At 42.0% G+C, this 17,454-nt stretch overlaps 1 protein-coding gene across 10 annotated transcripts in view; it reads left to right on the top strand.

Moving 5' to 3' along the window:
* Vcf2 (VCP nuclear cofactor family member 2) overlaps nt 1–17,454 on the top strand; it is a 152,808-nt gene that overhangs the window by 83,221 nt on the left and 52,133 nt on the right. The gene's annotated exons all lie outside the window — the stretch shown is intronic.

Below are 17,454 nucleotides of genomic sequence, written 5' to 3'. Positions count from 1 at the left end.
ATTATTTTTTTTCCCCAGCAATTGTGGTACCTTGGCTTGGACAAGCATGAACAATCCTGCCACAATAAGATTTCAGACAGGGACAGAGCACAAGTCCTTGAGGACCACCAGCAGAATGAAAGTGGCCTGCTGTTTTCCTTGTCACACTACATTGTATTGATCTGTGGCCCACTCTCAGTCACTATTACCTTCCTCCTGCTGGTCTGTCTTTACCCCAGCTAGCTTTCGAAACAAAGGGCTCTGTAACAAAACAGCACAACTTCATATGGCAGTGGCTGTTAAATATAGGGGAAAGTATGGTATGCTATTTAGTAAAGGTTTGTCATGAGAATATCCTGAAGTTGAAATAAAAGAATTCAAGTCTCCATAGTTTTTAGTGATTGTAATAGATAGGTCATGCGAGACAGGAGGAAAGTGAATGAAAGGGGCCCTTTGCAGCCCTTGAGACACAGGGCTGTTTGTGTCAGCTTCCTTTGAGACAAAAGGCATCTCTAGTATGTAATACCAGCTCCCCCTTTAGGCTGCTCACTTCGCTTTCACCCCTTTTTGAAAAAGAGGGAAAACTGGACTAGAGAACGACAGACAGATGGGACAGAAAGAAAGTGGGTCCAGAGGAGGAAGAGGCAGGTTGATCTTCGTGACTTCGAGGCCAGCCTGGTCTACAGAGTGAGTCCAGGACAGCCAAGGCATGTCTTGGAAAAAGAAAAGAAAAAAATGAATTGGGTCCAAGACCTGCCTTTTAGAAAAACCATGTGTTTAAAGTGAAAGCTTGTTTTGGTACAGAGTATATGATTTTTTTTTTCGGTTATGTGAGAATAGACTGTAAATAACTCAGAAAGTTTAAAGCTTTCTTATCTTTGTCTAGAAGCTCATATACATTCAGGGCACCTACCTGTCCATTACTAACTGTGACAGAAAGGGAGAATCTTTCCTGCTGCCTATGGCATGATGAAGGGCAGGAATACTAAGGAGAAGCTGGAAGGTTCTTGAGGAAGAGGGTCCAGTGACCTCCTGCTCTGTGTCCTTGACTCTGTGGTGGCTAGTTAGGGTGAAGAATGGGTCCCAAGGCTGGCTTGAGTGGGACAAGTGTCCAAAGGACCCATATATGATGGTGGTCGGTGGAGCACCTGTTCCTGGAGATCAGCAGTCCCATTCATCAGCTATAGGCAACTACAACACTGAGAAAGTATGTCTTAGTCGGCTCCAGGAGAAAGAGTTGAAGAGACCTCACTGGCTATCTCTGCACAGCCTCAAAGCCTGCTAATTCTTGGACATTGATAGCTGAGTTATGGTGAGGTGACTCTAGAACTTCCTGTTTCTGCTATTCTTAAGGCCACATCAGGGAAGCCTTTTATGGTGGGGGCCATTTTCTGGGTCTACCTGGCAAATTAGGAATGCATTTTGTAAAGGTTTTGGTTATCCTGCCATATTCCCTGATGTGATTTCCAGTGATCCAAGTCAGAAAACAGTTTAAAGTAAGCCATCCTTCTGAAGCATGTGAGTCAATTTGTGTGACCATTAGTTGGCAGTATTGCTCTAGGACCCTACCTAGGCCATAGCTTCACCCACCCTTCCAGCTTAAAAAAAAAGTTGGGGTTTTTGCCTGCTGGGATTAGAGGATCTATTTGCTGCAGTCTGGAGGTTCCCTCCCAACTATAAAGTCTGTGGACACAGAATGCTTTGCTTTTAAAGTTACTATTTCTCCTGTGGGACATTCTAAATACCCAGCTTCTTATTTATTCTCCTCTGAAAGGCCTGGCCATTGTTTCCCTTACTTGTCTTGGGTTGTGTGGACCTCTGTGGGTACATTTTTGCAATAAAAACTAAATTTCATCCCAGTCTAGAGCTTTCTGTAAAATGTAATGAAAATAATTTTTACTACATTCTCATCACCCTGAGGCTATCATTGTTTATACTTTATGGCAATTGCCTTGTAGGTTTTCTTCTCCATAAAACATACATTTTAAACATAGAGATACATATCTGCCTTGATGTTCTCAATGTTGTTTTACAAAAACACATATCAACTCAAAAACAGCTTTCATCTTAAAGAAAATAAGAGACAGTTTATTCTGGAGCCATTTTGACAGACCATGGCCTTGGCAACACAGATTTAGGTTACCCAAGTGTCATGTTCCAATGTGGAAGCAATTTCATGAAGTTTTATAGTTTTAGAAAATAAAGGAAGTCATGAGTCAAAGGTAAATTTAAAATACATTGGAGGATACATCAAAGGTATGTTAAGATGAGGGGAGCTTCCCTACAGGCCCAAGACGCTATCTCTTGGGTTGGTAGAAGCTAGTGGTGTGCTAAGTTAACAGATTCTAAAATGTTACTATTAGTCACAAGATGTTCCCACATAGAGGAATGACTATTCCTCTGTAGGTCTAGAACTAACTCAAGATAAAGTAATAAGCCTCTGGACCTTCAATGTCCCTATCTCTCCACAGTTCTCAACAGTTCTATTTCAGTCAGTCAGTCTCTGCAGACACAGCTTCTTTCCAGGAGTTTTCTTGAACACACAAACACCACATACACATTTGAACACACACACACACACACACTTGGCATCATCATAGTACACCTCATTTACATGAGCTAGGGGCTCAGTAAAGAAAGCCACTAAGGCTTAAGGGAAAGTTGTGGGATTTTTTTTTTTTCAATAGATAACCAAAGGCATTTTGGGGAGTCTGCCTGGATACCTCTCCAAAACAGAGGGAAGAGCAGAGAAAGCAGGGAGAGGAGCAGACAGGCAAGTACCAGGGCTATGGGAGCAGAGAAGCTGGGAAAAATGGTGGGTGAATCCTGTCAGTTATAATGGCTTACATTTGGGAGGAGGGCAATTTAGTTGAATAGCCTGGGAACTAGTTTGGGCCTGCAAATTAGTTTGGGCCTGATTTCTTTGTTTTTAGTAGATAAGTAATATTCCATTTTATAAATGTGCCAGTTTCCTTATATCCATTCTTTGGTTGAAGGACATCTAGGATATTTCCAGATTCTGGCTATTACGAATAAAGCTGCTAAGAACATTGTTTGAACAAGTGTCCTAGTTGTATGGCAGGGCATCTTTTTGTGTATATGCCCAGGAGTGATATAGCTGTGTCTTGAGGTAGCACTATTCCCAATTTTCTGAGATAGTGCCAGATTGATTTCAAAAGTGGTTGTATAAGTTTGTACTCCTACCAGCAATGTTCCCCTTTCTCCACATGCTTGCCAGCATATGCTGTCACTGAGTTTACGATCTTAGCCATTCTGACCTGTGTGAGTTGGAATCTCAGTCATTTTGATTTGTATTTCCCTGATGACTAGTGACATTGAACATTTCTTTAAGTGCTTCTCTGCCATTACAGAGTCCTCTGTTAAAAATTCTTTGTTTAGTTCTGTGCCCCATTTTTAATTGGGTTATTTTGTATATTGCTGTTTAATTTCTTGAGTTCATTGTATATTTCGGATATTAGCCCTTTGTCAGATGTGGGATTGGTGAAGATCTTTTCCTAGTCTGTAGCCTGTCATTCTGTTGTTTTTCTCTGTTGACAGTGTCCTTTGCTTTACAGAAGCTTTTCAGTTTCATGATGTCCCATTATGTTTGGGAGGAGGGCAATTTAGTTGAAATAGTTGAAATCTCTTTTTTTTCTAAGATTTATTATATATTTTTTATGTAAGCAATGTTCTGTCTGCATATACACCTGCATGCCAGAAGAGGGCATGATCTTATTACAGATGGTTGTGGGCCACCATATGGTTGCTGGGAATTGAACTCAAGACCTCTGGAAGAGCAGCCAGTGCTCTTAACCTCTGAGCCATCTCTCCAGCCCTGATTGTTGATCTTAGAGCCTGTGCTATTGGTGTTCTGTTCAGGAAGTTGTCTCCTGTGCCAATGAGTTCGAGGCTCTTTCCCACTTTCTCTTCTAATAGATTTAGTTTATCTGGTGATACCTTGAGGTCTTTGATCCACCTGGATTTGAGTTTTATGCAGGGTGATAAATATGGATCTATTTGCATTTTTCTACATGTAGACTTTCAGTTAGACCAGCACCATTTGTTGAAGATGCTGTCTTTTTTCCATTGTATGGTTTTGGATCCTTTGTCAAAAATCAAGTGTCTGTAGGTATGTTGGTTTATTTCTGGGTCTTCTATTTAATTCCATTGATAAACTAGTCCAGAGTTTTTTGTTTGTTTGTTTGTTTAATTTAAGACAGGGTTGCTCTGTGTAGCCACTGTTGTCCTAAACTCACAAAGGTCTGCCTGCTTTAGCCTCCCAGAGTATTAGAATTACAGGGGTGTGCTACAGCGCTCAGCTTCCAGACTAATTTTTAAAAGACTACGTTTTAAAGATTTATTTATTTATTATTATAAAATATCTGTCATCGTGTAGACCTGCATGCCAGAAGAGGGCACCAGATCTCTGTAGATCATTGTGAGTCCACATGTGGTTGCTAGGGATGGAACTCATGACCTCTGGAAGAACAGCCAGTGCTCTTAAACTCTGAGCCATCTCTCCAGCCCCTAAAGATTTGTTTTCAATTGTGTGTGCAGTCTCTAGCGCCTAAGTGTATATATTTGTATCTACACAGAAGTGCAGATACCCACAGAGGTATCTGATCGCCTGGGGCTGGAGTAACAGGCTATTGTGATCAATCAAACATGGATTCTGGGAACTAAACTAGGACCCTATGCAAGAATATTACTTTTAACTGCTGATATTTAAAAAAAATGTTTATAAATATAACATTTTGTGGTGCTCTATAGTATTTGAACAGTTACTTAATGTGGCTTTTCTTTCTACTTAACACTTTGTTCTAAGCCATGAATATGTTATTATACTTAAGTCTTTTGTGGCTGGAGAGATGGCTCAGTGTTTAAGAGCATTTGTTGCTTTTGTAGAGGACCCAGGTTAGAGTCCCAGCACCCACATGGTGGCTTACAACAATCTCTAACTCTTATTTCAGGAGATCCAATTCCCTTGCCCTACTTTTCTCACCTCTACGGGCACCAGGCACACACATGGTACATAGATATACATTCTGGCAAAACATTCTCACACATACAAATAAATCTTTAAAAGTTTAAGTGTAAAATTCTTCACCTCTGTATTTAGCAACAGGAAAGCATTTTGCAAAGCCATGTACAATGTAGAATGTAAGAGATCAAGGGACATGGGTGGACACTTCTGATTTCTTTGCAGTGTCCAGAGACTCAGGATGATTGATTCCACATCTGTATGGTGTGTTTCCCACAAACACAATTCATTATTAGATAGTAATAGTACCTGCTTTGGGAAGTGATGGCTTACATGTCAGCTCAACAGGCTTGTGTCTTGCCAATCTTACATGTTATATTACTATTTCTCGTATTTGTTAAAATGTGAAGTAGACATTATTTTAAATTCAGACTATGATAAAATATGCTTTATTTAAAGAACAAAAGAAGGTAGAGTCTTATATAGCCCAAGCTATATAATGAATGATCTGATCACCCTCTCTCCACCTCTGAAAGGCTGGGATAACAAATATGACTCACATACTCAGTTTATGTGTGGCTTGGAATCAAGCCTAGGGCTTTGTGTAAGCCAGGCAAGCATCCTCCCAACTGAGCTAAATGATCCCCAGCCTCAAATACACTCTTTAAATATCATAGTTCATATATGCTCTATATATGAAGCTTCACATTTCTGCTTTCTAATAGAAAAAGAACAGTGTCATTTGTAGCTGGGCCACCATATGGTTGCTGGGAATTGAACTCAAGACCTCTGGAAGAGCAGCCAGTGCTCTTAACCTCTGAGCCATCTCTCCAGCCCTGATTGTTGATCTTAGAGCCTGTGCTATTGGTGTTCTGTTCAGGAAGTTGTCTCCTGTGCCAATGAGTTCGAGGCTCTTCCCCACTTTCTCTTCTAACAGGTTTAGTGTATCTGGTGTTACCTTGAGGTCTTTGATCCACCTGGATTTGAGTTTTATGCAGGGTGATAAATATGGATCTATTTGCATAAAAGAAATGTGAATCAGGAAAACATATTTATACATTTCTCAAAGATATCGTCTTTAAAAACTGAAGAATATTTTGTGTATGTAGGTTTTTCACATAATGAATTGTTTGTAATATGTTTTTTGAAATAGACTTTTCGTACTAAAAACATATACTTTGGGTATATACTAAAGAAAAATGTGTACTTTTATATGAAAATTCTTGTATTTTATGCCCTCACTATCATTTATTGATTTTCAAATATTATGGTAATAGGTAATAGCTGCAGGTATAGAAATGAACCCCTGGTGTCACAAACATTGTAACTACTTTTCTTGAGTTTTACTCTTTAATTGTGCTTCTTTCTTTTTAAATTCTTTATTAATTACATTTATTCACTTTGTATCCCCCCTGTGGTTCCCTCTCTCCTCCCGTCCCAATCCCTCCCTTCCTCCACCCTCTGCATGCATGCTCCTCCCCAAGTCCACTGATAGGGGAAACTTTCTTTTCCTTCCTTCTGATCCTAGTCTATTAGGTCTCATCAGGAGTGGCTGCATTGTCTTCCTCTGTGGCCTAATTAGTCTGCTCCCTCCTCAGGGGGAGGTGATCAATGAGCAGGCAAATCAGTTCATGTCAGAGACAGTCCCTGTTCCCATTACTATGGAATCCACTTGGACACTGAACTGCCATGGGCTACATCTATGCAGGGGTTCTAGGTTATATCGCTGAATGGTCTTTGGTTGGAGTATGAGTCTCAGGAAAAACCCTGTGCTCAGATTTTTTGGTTCTGTTGCTCTCCTTGTGGAGTTCCTGTCCTCTCCAGATCTGACTGTTTCCCACTTCTTTCCTAAGATTCCCTGCACTCTGCCCAAAGGTTGCCCATAAATCTCAGCATCTGCATTGATAGTCTGCAGGGCAGAGCCTTTCAGAGGTCCTCTGTGTCAGGCTCCTGACTTGTTCCCTCTTTTCTCCTTCTTCTGATGTCCATCCTCTTTGCCTTTCTGGATAGGAATTGAGCATTTTAGCAAGAGTCGCTCTTGATAATTGTGCTTCTATAGCAGTCTATGACAGTTTCTTTTGCTCATAAAACCCAGTCCATGGAGAATGTTAAATGAGCATTCTACCACTGAGACACGCCCTGTTCTTTTGTGCAAGAATTCATACTAAAAATGTCATCCCCATCTACCTTTTCTGTCACTAAAGTTTTACCCCTATTTCTCCTATTTCACAGTGTCCTGATAGTCTCCCTGGACTACCTAGAAAGATTTCAAACAAAATTCATATTTGTGACTTCTCTCTAACTCCCAGTTGTTTTTTTCTAAACTTGCCACCTGTGAAAGAAAATACCTCTAGGACTGTTAAGAATGTTTATTATTTATGAGTATATGTATGTGTGTGTGAATGTATGTGCACCACGTGCATGCAGTTTCTTTCCCCTCTGAGTCAGAACTGGAATCACAAGCAGTTGTGGAGCACTTGATGTGGGTGCAAGGTACTAAATGTGGATTCCCTGGAAGAGCAGTAAGTACTTGCAACCACTGGACCAGCTCTCTAGCCCTGGACCCTTGTTTTGTTTTGTTTTGTTCAAGACAATGTTTCTTTATGTAGCTTTGGCTGTCCTGTAACTCGCTCTCTACACCAGGCTAGCCTAGAACTCACAGAGATAACCATGCCTCTGCCTCCTGAGTGCTAGGATTAAAGGCATGTGCCACCACCTGGCTAGCCCTAGACTCTTAGTATCTATTCTCCTCATAATCTTGGAATTTATGTTAATGTAGCCCAAGTAGACCCTGTCTTATAATCTCAGTAGAAATGTTGGACCTCACATATTTTGATTCAGTACGCTCATTGAACATGCACATTATTTTAAATTACCCTGTGAGAAAGGCAGAGTGACAGCTATGGAGATTGTTCCCTTTATCTGAATAGGTGGAAGGGCTAAGAGTTGCTGGGGTGGGATGTTGAGAGCAAGAAAGAGATTCTGCCACTGTCAAAGAGATGAAGAAAAAAAGCAGATGGTGCTAGCCTCTAAGTGAGACAGATACCTTCTGGGGCAGATGCGATTAATTTTCAAGGTTCTCTTTCATTATTTTCAGGGAGAACTTTATGGTATAAGCTGAGCCTGCCTAGAGAGAAACATTCCTGCTCATCACTTTAATGTCTTTAGACATGTGCTCTATGACCTCAAGCTGAATATACTTAGGAATGCCCCCCCCATATAAATATGTATAGGATCCTTGAATAAAATCCACATGCTTCCTTTGTTCCAGGAGGGCACTGCTTTGAAAATAGCCCTTGTGCTCTCCTTGCATATTGTAGGTATTTTTCTTCACTCTTATGTTTTGGCTTTGCTTATTTTTAGCCATTGTGAACCCTTTTATATTCATTAACAATGGAAGTCTTGGCTTCACTAACTGCTTTTGTTCTATATTTCTACTTTAAAGAAGTTATCAGTTTTATAGAGAAGTCCAGCATAAATTATACTGTTTTTATATGTCCATTGACAGCCTGCCTTCATTGTCATCATGAAGAGGCCTAACGGCTCCCTTGAGTCTGTCCAGTGGGTTATAGGAGTTTACAAATTCTGTTGAAGCCATTTTTCTCTTTCCTTCACTCCATCATTAACCCTTTACTCTAAAATGGCATTTTATTTCTTTTTCACATATTGCTTTGAGACAATGTCTGGCTATGTAGCCAAGTTGGCTTGGAATTCTCATTATCATGATAGTCTCTTTTGAGCTATAATTTTAAACTTGTGCCATCATGTATAACCTAACCTTTACTTTTTATTGTAGTCATTTTGGAATACACAAACAAGATAGAAGGGAGAAGACTATCCATGACCCAGCTACTTGCACACATCCCTTTTAGTAGTTTCCACACTTCCAACACATTTTGTATATCACATTCATTTTTCTGTATTTGAGATAATATATTGCCTCATACTGAATTTGAAGTTGTTTACTTTATTATTAGGTAATTATTATATTTTGTTTAAACCCAGAATCCCAATAATTCAGCATATATACCCTCCATAAAATGTTTAAAAAGTTTCCTCCACGTTAGCAGGCCTTCTGGTGTTGGTCTCCTTGGTTTGCCTGTGATATATATGCAAGATTAGAGTCTCACAACAGCGTAATGCAGCCATGACCATTCAGGCCTTTACAGCCATTGAAGCAGGACAGTCTCCCCAAGCATGGTTGGCTACCATAAAAAGCTAAAATGTTATGCTCAAGATGCGAGGCTAAGCACTGCACTCAGGGTCAGCCGCTTTCGACCCAGAGAAGAGCATGTCTGATTGCATGCGGGTTGATGCCCCAGGTCCCGCCTCTGAGAAAAAGGTATCGGACGGGTCTGATGCTCTTTGGGTGGATGACACCTAAATGAACATCAGTACAAAGTCCCAATTTATTTCTAATATCAGAGATCAGACCTCTATTCTTGCCTGATGCGTCTAAAACAAAAAGGGGGAACTGTAGAGAGCTGCGGAATGCTGTGCCTTAAAGATGGAGCTGGTTTCCGCCTTCCACCTTCCCGATGGTGAGTGCTCTCTGTCACGAACAATTCCACATTTGGCTAAGGCTGAGGATCTGGCTTGCTTCTATGTATGTGGACCTATCTGCATTGCCCACGTGGCACGCTGGGGTTGGCTACCCAGAGGCTATTTAAGCTGTGGGCTGGCTTTCCCCAGGGTCAGATGATTGTTCAAGGTTCCTGAATAAACTGCATTGAAAAAGAAAGTTTCCTCCATTGTTTCTGAAATAGAAAAGAATTATGGAGCTGATGCAGGAGAAACTTGAAATAGTAAAAACTGATGCTATAAAAGATTTTCTTTTTCTTTTTCTCTCTTTTTTTTTATGAGACAGGGTTTCTCTGTGTAACCCTGGCTGTCCTGCACTCACTTTGTTGACGTGGTTGACCTCGAACTCATAAAGATCTACCTGCCTCTTCCTCCCAGACTGTTGGGATTACAGGCATGTGCCACCACACCCAGCTGCTATAAAGGCTCTTCTTTGAGATTGCTTAGGAAGCATTAAATTATACAAAATAGAATATAACTAAAGGAGTGCTGCCTTCAAATAAGACTGGAAGATAAGTAATGTACTAACAAGACGTATTAGAGACTGAGAAAAAAACCTCTGTGCCACAATTGAAGTTTTAGGTTGCTAGGAAAGTTTCTGCTAAATTCACTCACGAAGACTGAACTCCAGTTAGGGTCCATTCCTATAACAGAAGACAACCGGAGGTGGAGAGAAGGCTCAGAGGTTAAGATTACTAGCTGCTCTTCCAGAGGTCCTGAGTTCAGTTCCCAGCAACTACGGGATGATTCGCAACCATGAATAATGAGATCTGGTATGCTCTTCTGGCATGCAGGCGTACATGCAGACAGAACATTGTGTACATAATAAATAAGTAAATAAAAAAGAAGAATAAGAAAGGAGGAGGAGGAGGAGGAGGAGATGAAGACAACAACCCTGACTTAGAACTAGCCATCATCAAAGAACAAGCCTCTCAGGGGCAACTCTAGGGGACAGTGCATGGTCTTCCATTAAATCCCCTGTCATTAGGAAAAGTACAATTCTGCCAGGTGTGCAAGATTAATCCGGCAACTATTAAACACATCTATTTTGGCCGGATCTTCTTTGAGTATTATCCAGAGCTGGACAAGTATCTTAATGAGTTTTTTCTTTATTAATCTCTTTTTAACTAATTATTTTATTCACTTTACATCGCAATTGTAGCCCCCTTGCTCCTCTCCTCCCTGTTCCACTCTTCTTCCCTTGTCCTCCTCCCCTAATCCTCAGAAAAATAGAGCCCCCTCCCCCCAACACATCAAATCACATCAGGACTTAGTGTATCCTCTTCCCCTGAGGCCTGGCGAGGCAGCCTTACTAGGAGGGAGTGATGAAAAAGTGGACAAGAGTCCATGCCAGAGACAGTCCCTGCTCTGTTTACCAAGGAACCCACATGAAACCTGAACTGCCCATTGGCTACATCTGTGTAGGAGGCCTAGGTCCAGTCCATGTATGATCCTTGGTAAGTGCTTCAGTCTCTACAATCCCCTCTGGGCCCAGGTTAGTTGGCTCTGTTGGTCTTCTTGTGGAGCTCATGTCACCTCCATGTTCCTTTATCCTTCCCTGCACTTTTCCACAAGACTTGCTATGCTGTCCAATGTTTGGATGTGAGTCTCAGAAGTTGTTTAGAAATGCTGCTGGGTGTAGCCTCTCACAGGACAGCTATGCTAGGTCTGTGTCTACAAGTATAGCAGAGTATCATTAATAGTGTCAGGGGTTTTCTCTCTCTCATGGGTTGGGTCTCAGGTTAGGCCAGGCATTGGTTGGACATTCCTTCAGTCTCTCCTCTACCGTTATCCCTGCACATCTTGTAGGCAGGGTAAATTTTGGGTTGAAGCTTTTGTGGGTGAGTTCATGTTCCCTTCTTTCCACTAGGAGCCCTGTCTAGTTAGAGGGTGTCCTCTTCAGTCTCCGTGACCCCTGTTACTAGGAGTCACTGCTAGAGTTACCCCCATATCCTCCCAGAAGCCTATGCTATCGAGGTCTCCAGCTTGTCATAGAGAAATCTCCACCCAAGATTTCTCTTCTCTCTGCAGGTTTTCTGTCCTCCTGTCCCCACTCTCCCCAGGTCTGATATCCTCATTTCTCTCTGTGCCCTCTCTCTTACCTTGATCCCTCTCCTCAGCCACTTGGACTGTCTATTTTATTCCCCCTTCTGAGTGAGATTTAATTATCCTCCTGTGGGTCCTCCTTGCTTCTTTGGGTCTGTGAGTTGTAGTATGGTTATCCTGTACTACATGGCTACAATCCACTTATAAGAACATACCAACATACCATGTGTGTCTTCTGGTTCTGTGTTGCCTCACTCAGCATGCTCTTTTCTAGTTCCATCCATTTGCCTGCAAATTTCCTGATTTCTTTGTTTTTAAAAGCTGAGTAGTATTTCCATTGTGTAAATACACCAGAGTTTCTTTATCCACTCTTTGATTGTGGGACAGTAGGTTGTTTTCAGATTCTGGCTAATATGAATAAAGCTGGTATGGACATAGTTTGAGTATGGACATACCTTGTGGTGTGGTAGAGCATCTTTTGAGTATAAGCCCAGGAGTGGTATAGCTGGGTCCCAATTTTCTGAGAAAGTTCCAGATTGATTTCTGAAGTGGTTGTTTGCACTCCCACCAGCTATGGAGGAGTGTTCCTCTTTCTCCACATCCTCTTGAACATATGCTGTCACTTGGGGGTGGGGGTAGGGAGGTGATGGGGGAGTGGTTGGTTTTTGGTTTTTCGTAACAGGGTTTCTCTGTGTAACCTTGTCTGTCCTGGGCTTGCCTGGTAAACCAGGCTGGCCTCAAACTCACGGAAATCCTCCTGCTTCTGCCTCCCCAAGTACTAGGATTACAGGCATGTGCCACCAAACCCAGCTTGTCACTTGAGGTTTTGATCTTAGCCATTCTGATTGGGTGTAATATGGAATATCAGAGTTGTTTTGATTTGCATTTCCCTGATTGCCTGATGACCAAGGACATTGAACATTTTTTTTTAATTTTTATTTATTCATTCTACGTCCCAGTTATAGCCCCCTCTCTACTCTTTTTCCAGCCCCACCCTCCCTCCCTGTTTCCCATATCTCCCCTCCCCTACTCCTCAGAGAAGGGTACCCCCCATACCCACCCACCCCAGCATATCAAGTTGCATCAGGACTGAGTACATCTTCTTCCCCTGGGCCTGGCACCAGGGGAAAGTGATCAAGAAGCAGGTTAACAGAGTCCATGTCAGAGTCAGCTCCCATCCCCCTTTAGGAAACCCATATAATGACCAAGCTGTCCATCAGCTACACTTGTGTAGGAGGCCTAGGTCCAGTCCATGCATAATCCTTGGTTGGTGCTTCAGTCTTCACAGGCCCCCCTGGGCCCTGGTTAGTTGGCTCTGCTGGTCTTTTCGTGGAGCTCCTGTCACCTCTCTGGGTCCTTCTATCCTTCCCCCCATTCTTCCACATGATTCCCTACTCTCCACCCAGTGTTTGGTTGTGGGTCTCTGCATCTGTTTCCATCGCTTCTCAGCCATTAGAGATTCCTGTTGAGATCTCTTCATTTACCTCTGTACCCCAATTTTTAATTGGGTTATTTTGTTTGTTAGTGCTTAAGTTTTTGAGTGCTTTGTGTATTTTGGATATGAGCCCTTTGTCAGATGTAGGACTGGTGAAGATCTTTTCCCAATCTGTAGACTGCCATTTCATTCTATTGACTGTGTCCTTTGCCTTACAGAAGCTTTTCAGTCTTTATTGATCTTTTAATTATGTAGTGTGTACAATTAAAATGTGCAGTGTGCATAGTGATTTCTCAGTGGGAAGGCATTATATCTATTACTCTATAAAATATTGTTAATAAATCTTTGTTTGTATTTGAGGTGATAATTCTCATGTTGAGTTCTACAACTTGATGTGTTTCTGTGGTTGCTGGGTTACAGCAGCCTGGTCCTGGCAGCCCTAACAAGATAAGCTTGGCCATCATCAGTAAGCCAATTAGAGAGACAGGTAACAGTCAGGAGAAGAAAAAGGAGATTTCAGAGTGGCCACATTAGAAAGAGGAACACCTAAAGAGGTCTAGCTATCTCTTTTTGGGGGAGATCCTGACATCTGGTGTAGGCTTCAGAAGAGGGCTAGACTTCTGTATGACTAAGCAGTCTTGGTTCAAGATGTGATTCTACTCATCACTGACACATCACTGTCAGCTGTGCAAGGTTAGCTATGTATACTGTCAGCAGTGTGTGAAATCACTTTCCAGGAGATAAGCTCCCCCTCTGGCTGGCACCTGGGCCCAGCCTTTTCCTTCCCAGCATGAAATTATTGGGGTAAAATTCCTGTTTCTTAGGGCCCATTGTCTCAATAGTCTGATAGCCTGAGGCAAGGGCACAAGTGTTTCTCTATAGAATATCTTGGATACATTTTGCTAAATTCCTTTGAGAACGTTTATCAAGTGCCTGCATTACTCTACCCCAATATTATTGCTAACGTTTAAGACACTGTTAACTTGAAATGAGTACTTTGTGGTCAGGACTATAAATTCAACATTTGGTTACCGCTGTAAGGCTCTGGGTTCAGTCCCCAGCTCAGCAAAAATTATAACCAAAAGAATAATGACAAAAAAGGAAAATACCCGCATAAGTAAATATTTAAAAGGTGTTGGCAAAAAAGCTCCCAGAAACTACACATTTTGGGGGCAGAACAGTCACATACTCTATTCCTTGCCCTAGGTAACCTCAGCTCTGAAGTTGTCTAGCCTCCTTATTATCTTTGTGTACATCAGTTGAATGGGCAATTTACATTTTAGTCACAATCTGGCATGTTGCACACCTCTAATCCCAGCATTTAGAAGATAGAGGCAGGAGGATCAGGAATTTAAGGTAGCCTCAGTTATGTAGCCAGTTGGAGGTCAGCCTGGACTACTTGAGACCTTGTTTCACAAAAATACTAAATTTGAGTCACTTGTTTATTTTTTTATTTTTTATATTGTGATACCTTGCATTTGAGCCATCCCCCTACACTAAGACTACAGACTGGTACAGAGCACATATCCTTTTTTTCTGGGAAACAGCAAATCCCCTAACTGACTATATAATGTTATACTTCCTTGTCTAAGTGCCCTGACAGGATTGAAGATATTTTAAAGAGATACACATTTCCTCTCTAGGCTATCTGCTGAACAATGGACCTCAAGGAATTGGGATCTCCCCAGCAATCTCATTCGGGGTCTGGGAGTGCGGGTGGGGGCTAAAATACCAAAGCCCTGTGCCAGCCAGAGGAAGAACTTGTCTCCTGAACAGAGATTTCACACAGTTCTAACAACTTGTCATGCTACCTTGTAAGGGACTAGAGCCTAAAATATGATGATGGCTGGGACTACATCTCTACCAAAACAGACTAATTATGCATGCTTTTTGCTCTCTGTGCTCTGGGCAGATCACTGGAGTTCTGGGCTCCTCTGGCCACTATGGCTGCAGGAAATTAATCTTTCCACCCACTCTTTACTGTTACTTTGTTTAATTGGCTTATTGAGGACAGGTGGTCTGCTAGGGCCTAGGCTCTGTTGTTAACACTTGCAACCAGAAATTTGTAGGCTTTGATTCTTAGATGCTTATACTCAAAACTTAAATGATTTTGTAACAAATCACAAGCTTCGGAGTCATGACTTTAGAAATAAAGGTTCCCCATGCACCTTCAAATCTGAAAGGATGATGTAACCAGGTAGCACAGCCTACAGTGCCATTAGGAATTACATACTGGAAAAAAAACATGATGAGCTTACTATTTGAGAAAATTAGCTTTAAAAAAAAACTCACCTAAAATAGAAGTACTCAACTAAGCTGGACGTGGTGGTCCATGCCTGTAATCCCCGGAGGCAGAGGTAGTCAGATCTCTGTGAGTTTGAGTCCAGCTTGGTCTATAGAGCCCGTACAAGATAGCCAAGACTACACAGAGAAACCCTGTCTCAAAAACAAAACAAACAAACAAACAAGGACTAAAATATCTGTGGAGTGTAGTATTTTCTTTTGGGGTAGGGTGGTTTATTTTAGGGTTTATGTTTGTTTGTTTGTTTGTTTGTTTGTTTTTGAGACAGGGTTTGTCTTTAGCCTTGGCTGTCCTGGAAATCACTTTGTAAGCCAGGCTGGCCTGGAACTCAGAGGTCCATCTGCCTCCGACTCCCAGTTGCTGGTATTAAAGGTGTGTGCTCCTACCATCCCATGTGGCTGAGTTTAGAAGTTTTCAATGCTGTTGTATGTAATTCCATACTGTTTAAGTAGTGCACAGTATGGTACTTAAAAGTCTTAAGAGTGAAAATTTCTCTTCAGATCATCTCTTTATTCAAAGATTTGTCAGTGTTGTAGCCCTAAGCTTGGAGGTTACTTTTGGGTGTCTGGTGCTCTTCAGGATGATAAAATTTACTAATTCTCATGATTTATTATTATTATTATTGTTTGTCTGGGATACTAAGTAGAAAGGAAAGCTTAGGGATCATGTAGACCAATGGATTTTAAATTCTAAGTGAAAGAAACTCCTGGGGTAAGGGAAAGTATGGTATATGGAGGAACAACCAGCAGAAGCAGGGCCTTTCTTATTACCCCCCTTGCCTGAATCCTGAGTTCTCTGGCTTCCTGTTCTTACAATTGAGGAAACAGCATGTCCAAGAAATAAAGGGACTGTACTTCAGGGAAATAGTGGAGCTCAGATGGAAGAGAAGTTCTCTTAGGCCCTGACCCAAGGCCTGCCTACCTGGAGACCCCATGAAAAGTAAAGAACTGTGTATGTTGCTCTCTTAAAAACAAACAAACAAACAAACAAACAAACACTTTCTTCCACCTCCCATTTATTTATTAAATCAGTTTATAGCATGATCCCAGCTTCTTCACTCCTCTCCTCCCAGTTCCCCCTCACACATCCCTTTTCCTCCTCTCCCCTCTTTTTTTCAGAGAAGGGGCCCTCTAAGGTATGTTAACTCACCTTGGCACTGCAAGTCACAGCAGGACTAAGTGCATTCTGTCCTACTGAGGCAGCCCAGTTAGGGTAATAGTATCCAGAGGCAGACAACAGACTGAGAGACAGCCCCTACTCCCACTGTTAAGGACCTACATGGTGATGAAGCTGCTCATCTGCTACACATGTGTAGGGGGTCTAGGTCCAGCCAATGCAATGCTCTTTGGTTGGTGGTTCAGTCTCTGTGAGTCGCATGGGTCCAGGTTAGCTTACTCTATGTCTTCTTGTGGTGTCCTTGGTCCCTTCAGCTCCCTCTATCCTCCTCCCACTCTTCCACAGAACTCCCCGAGCTCAGCCTATTGTTTGGCTCCGGGTCTCTCTCTCTGATGAAGCCTCTCACAAGACAGGTGTGCTAAGCTCCTGTGCATAAGCACAGTATTAACAGTGACAGGGATTGACTCTCTCCAACGGGATGTCAGCGGTTCACCATTCCCTCAATCTCTGTTTTACCTTTATCCCTACACTTCTTGTAGGCAAAACAAATTTTGGGTGGATGATTTTCTGGGTGGGTTGGTGTCCCCCTCCCTTCACTGGGAGTCCCCACCTGGCTACAGTAGGTGGTGACTTCAGGCTCCTTAACTCCTGCTGCTAGGAGTCTCAGCTATGATCACCTCCATTGATTCCTGGGAGCCTCCCCTGTTCCAGAGATGCCCCCCACCCCGACTGATTTCTGTTCTCTCTCCTGGTTCCCCCCCTCCACACACCTGATCCCCGCCCCTCTTACCCTCCCCAAGCCCTCTCCCACACAATTCTACGTGTGTCGTTTTATGGCAAACCTACTATCATTAAAAAGGTGGTGTACAGTTCCTTTAAAAATGAAATCTGTTTTTGTTATGAAATATGATTTTTTTCAGTTAGGTTAGAACTTAAATAATTAATGAGGCTTTTGCAATATTTCTTGTCTTTGCCTCTATGAGCTCACATACAGTGAAGGTGTCTATCCGTTAT

This window comes from Meriones unguiculatus, chromosome X, assembly GCF_030254825.1.
Source record: "Meriones unguiculatus strain TT.TT164.6M chromosome X, Bangor_MerUng_6.1, whole genome shotgun sequence".
NCBI classification, from domain to species: Eukaryota; Metazoa; Chordata; class Mammalia; order Rodentia; family Muridae; genus Meriones; species Meriones unguiculatus.
The sequence above is the reverse complement of the archived record's forward strand: the minus strand, read 5'-3'. Positions and strand labels throughout refer to the sequence as shown.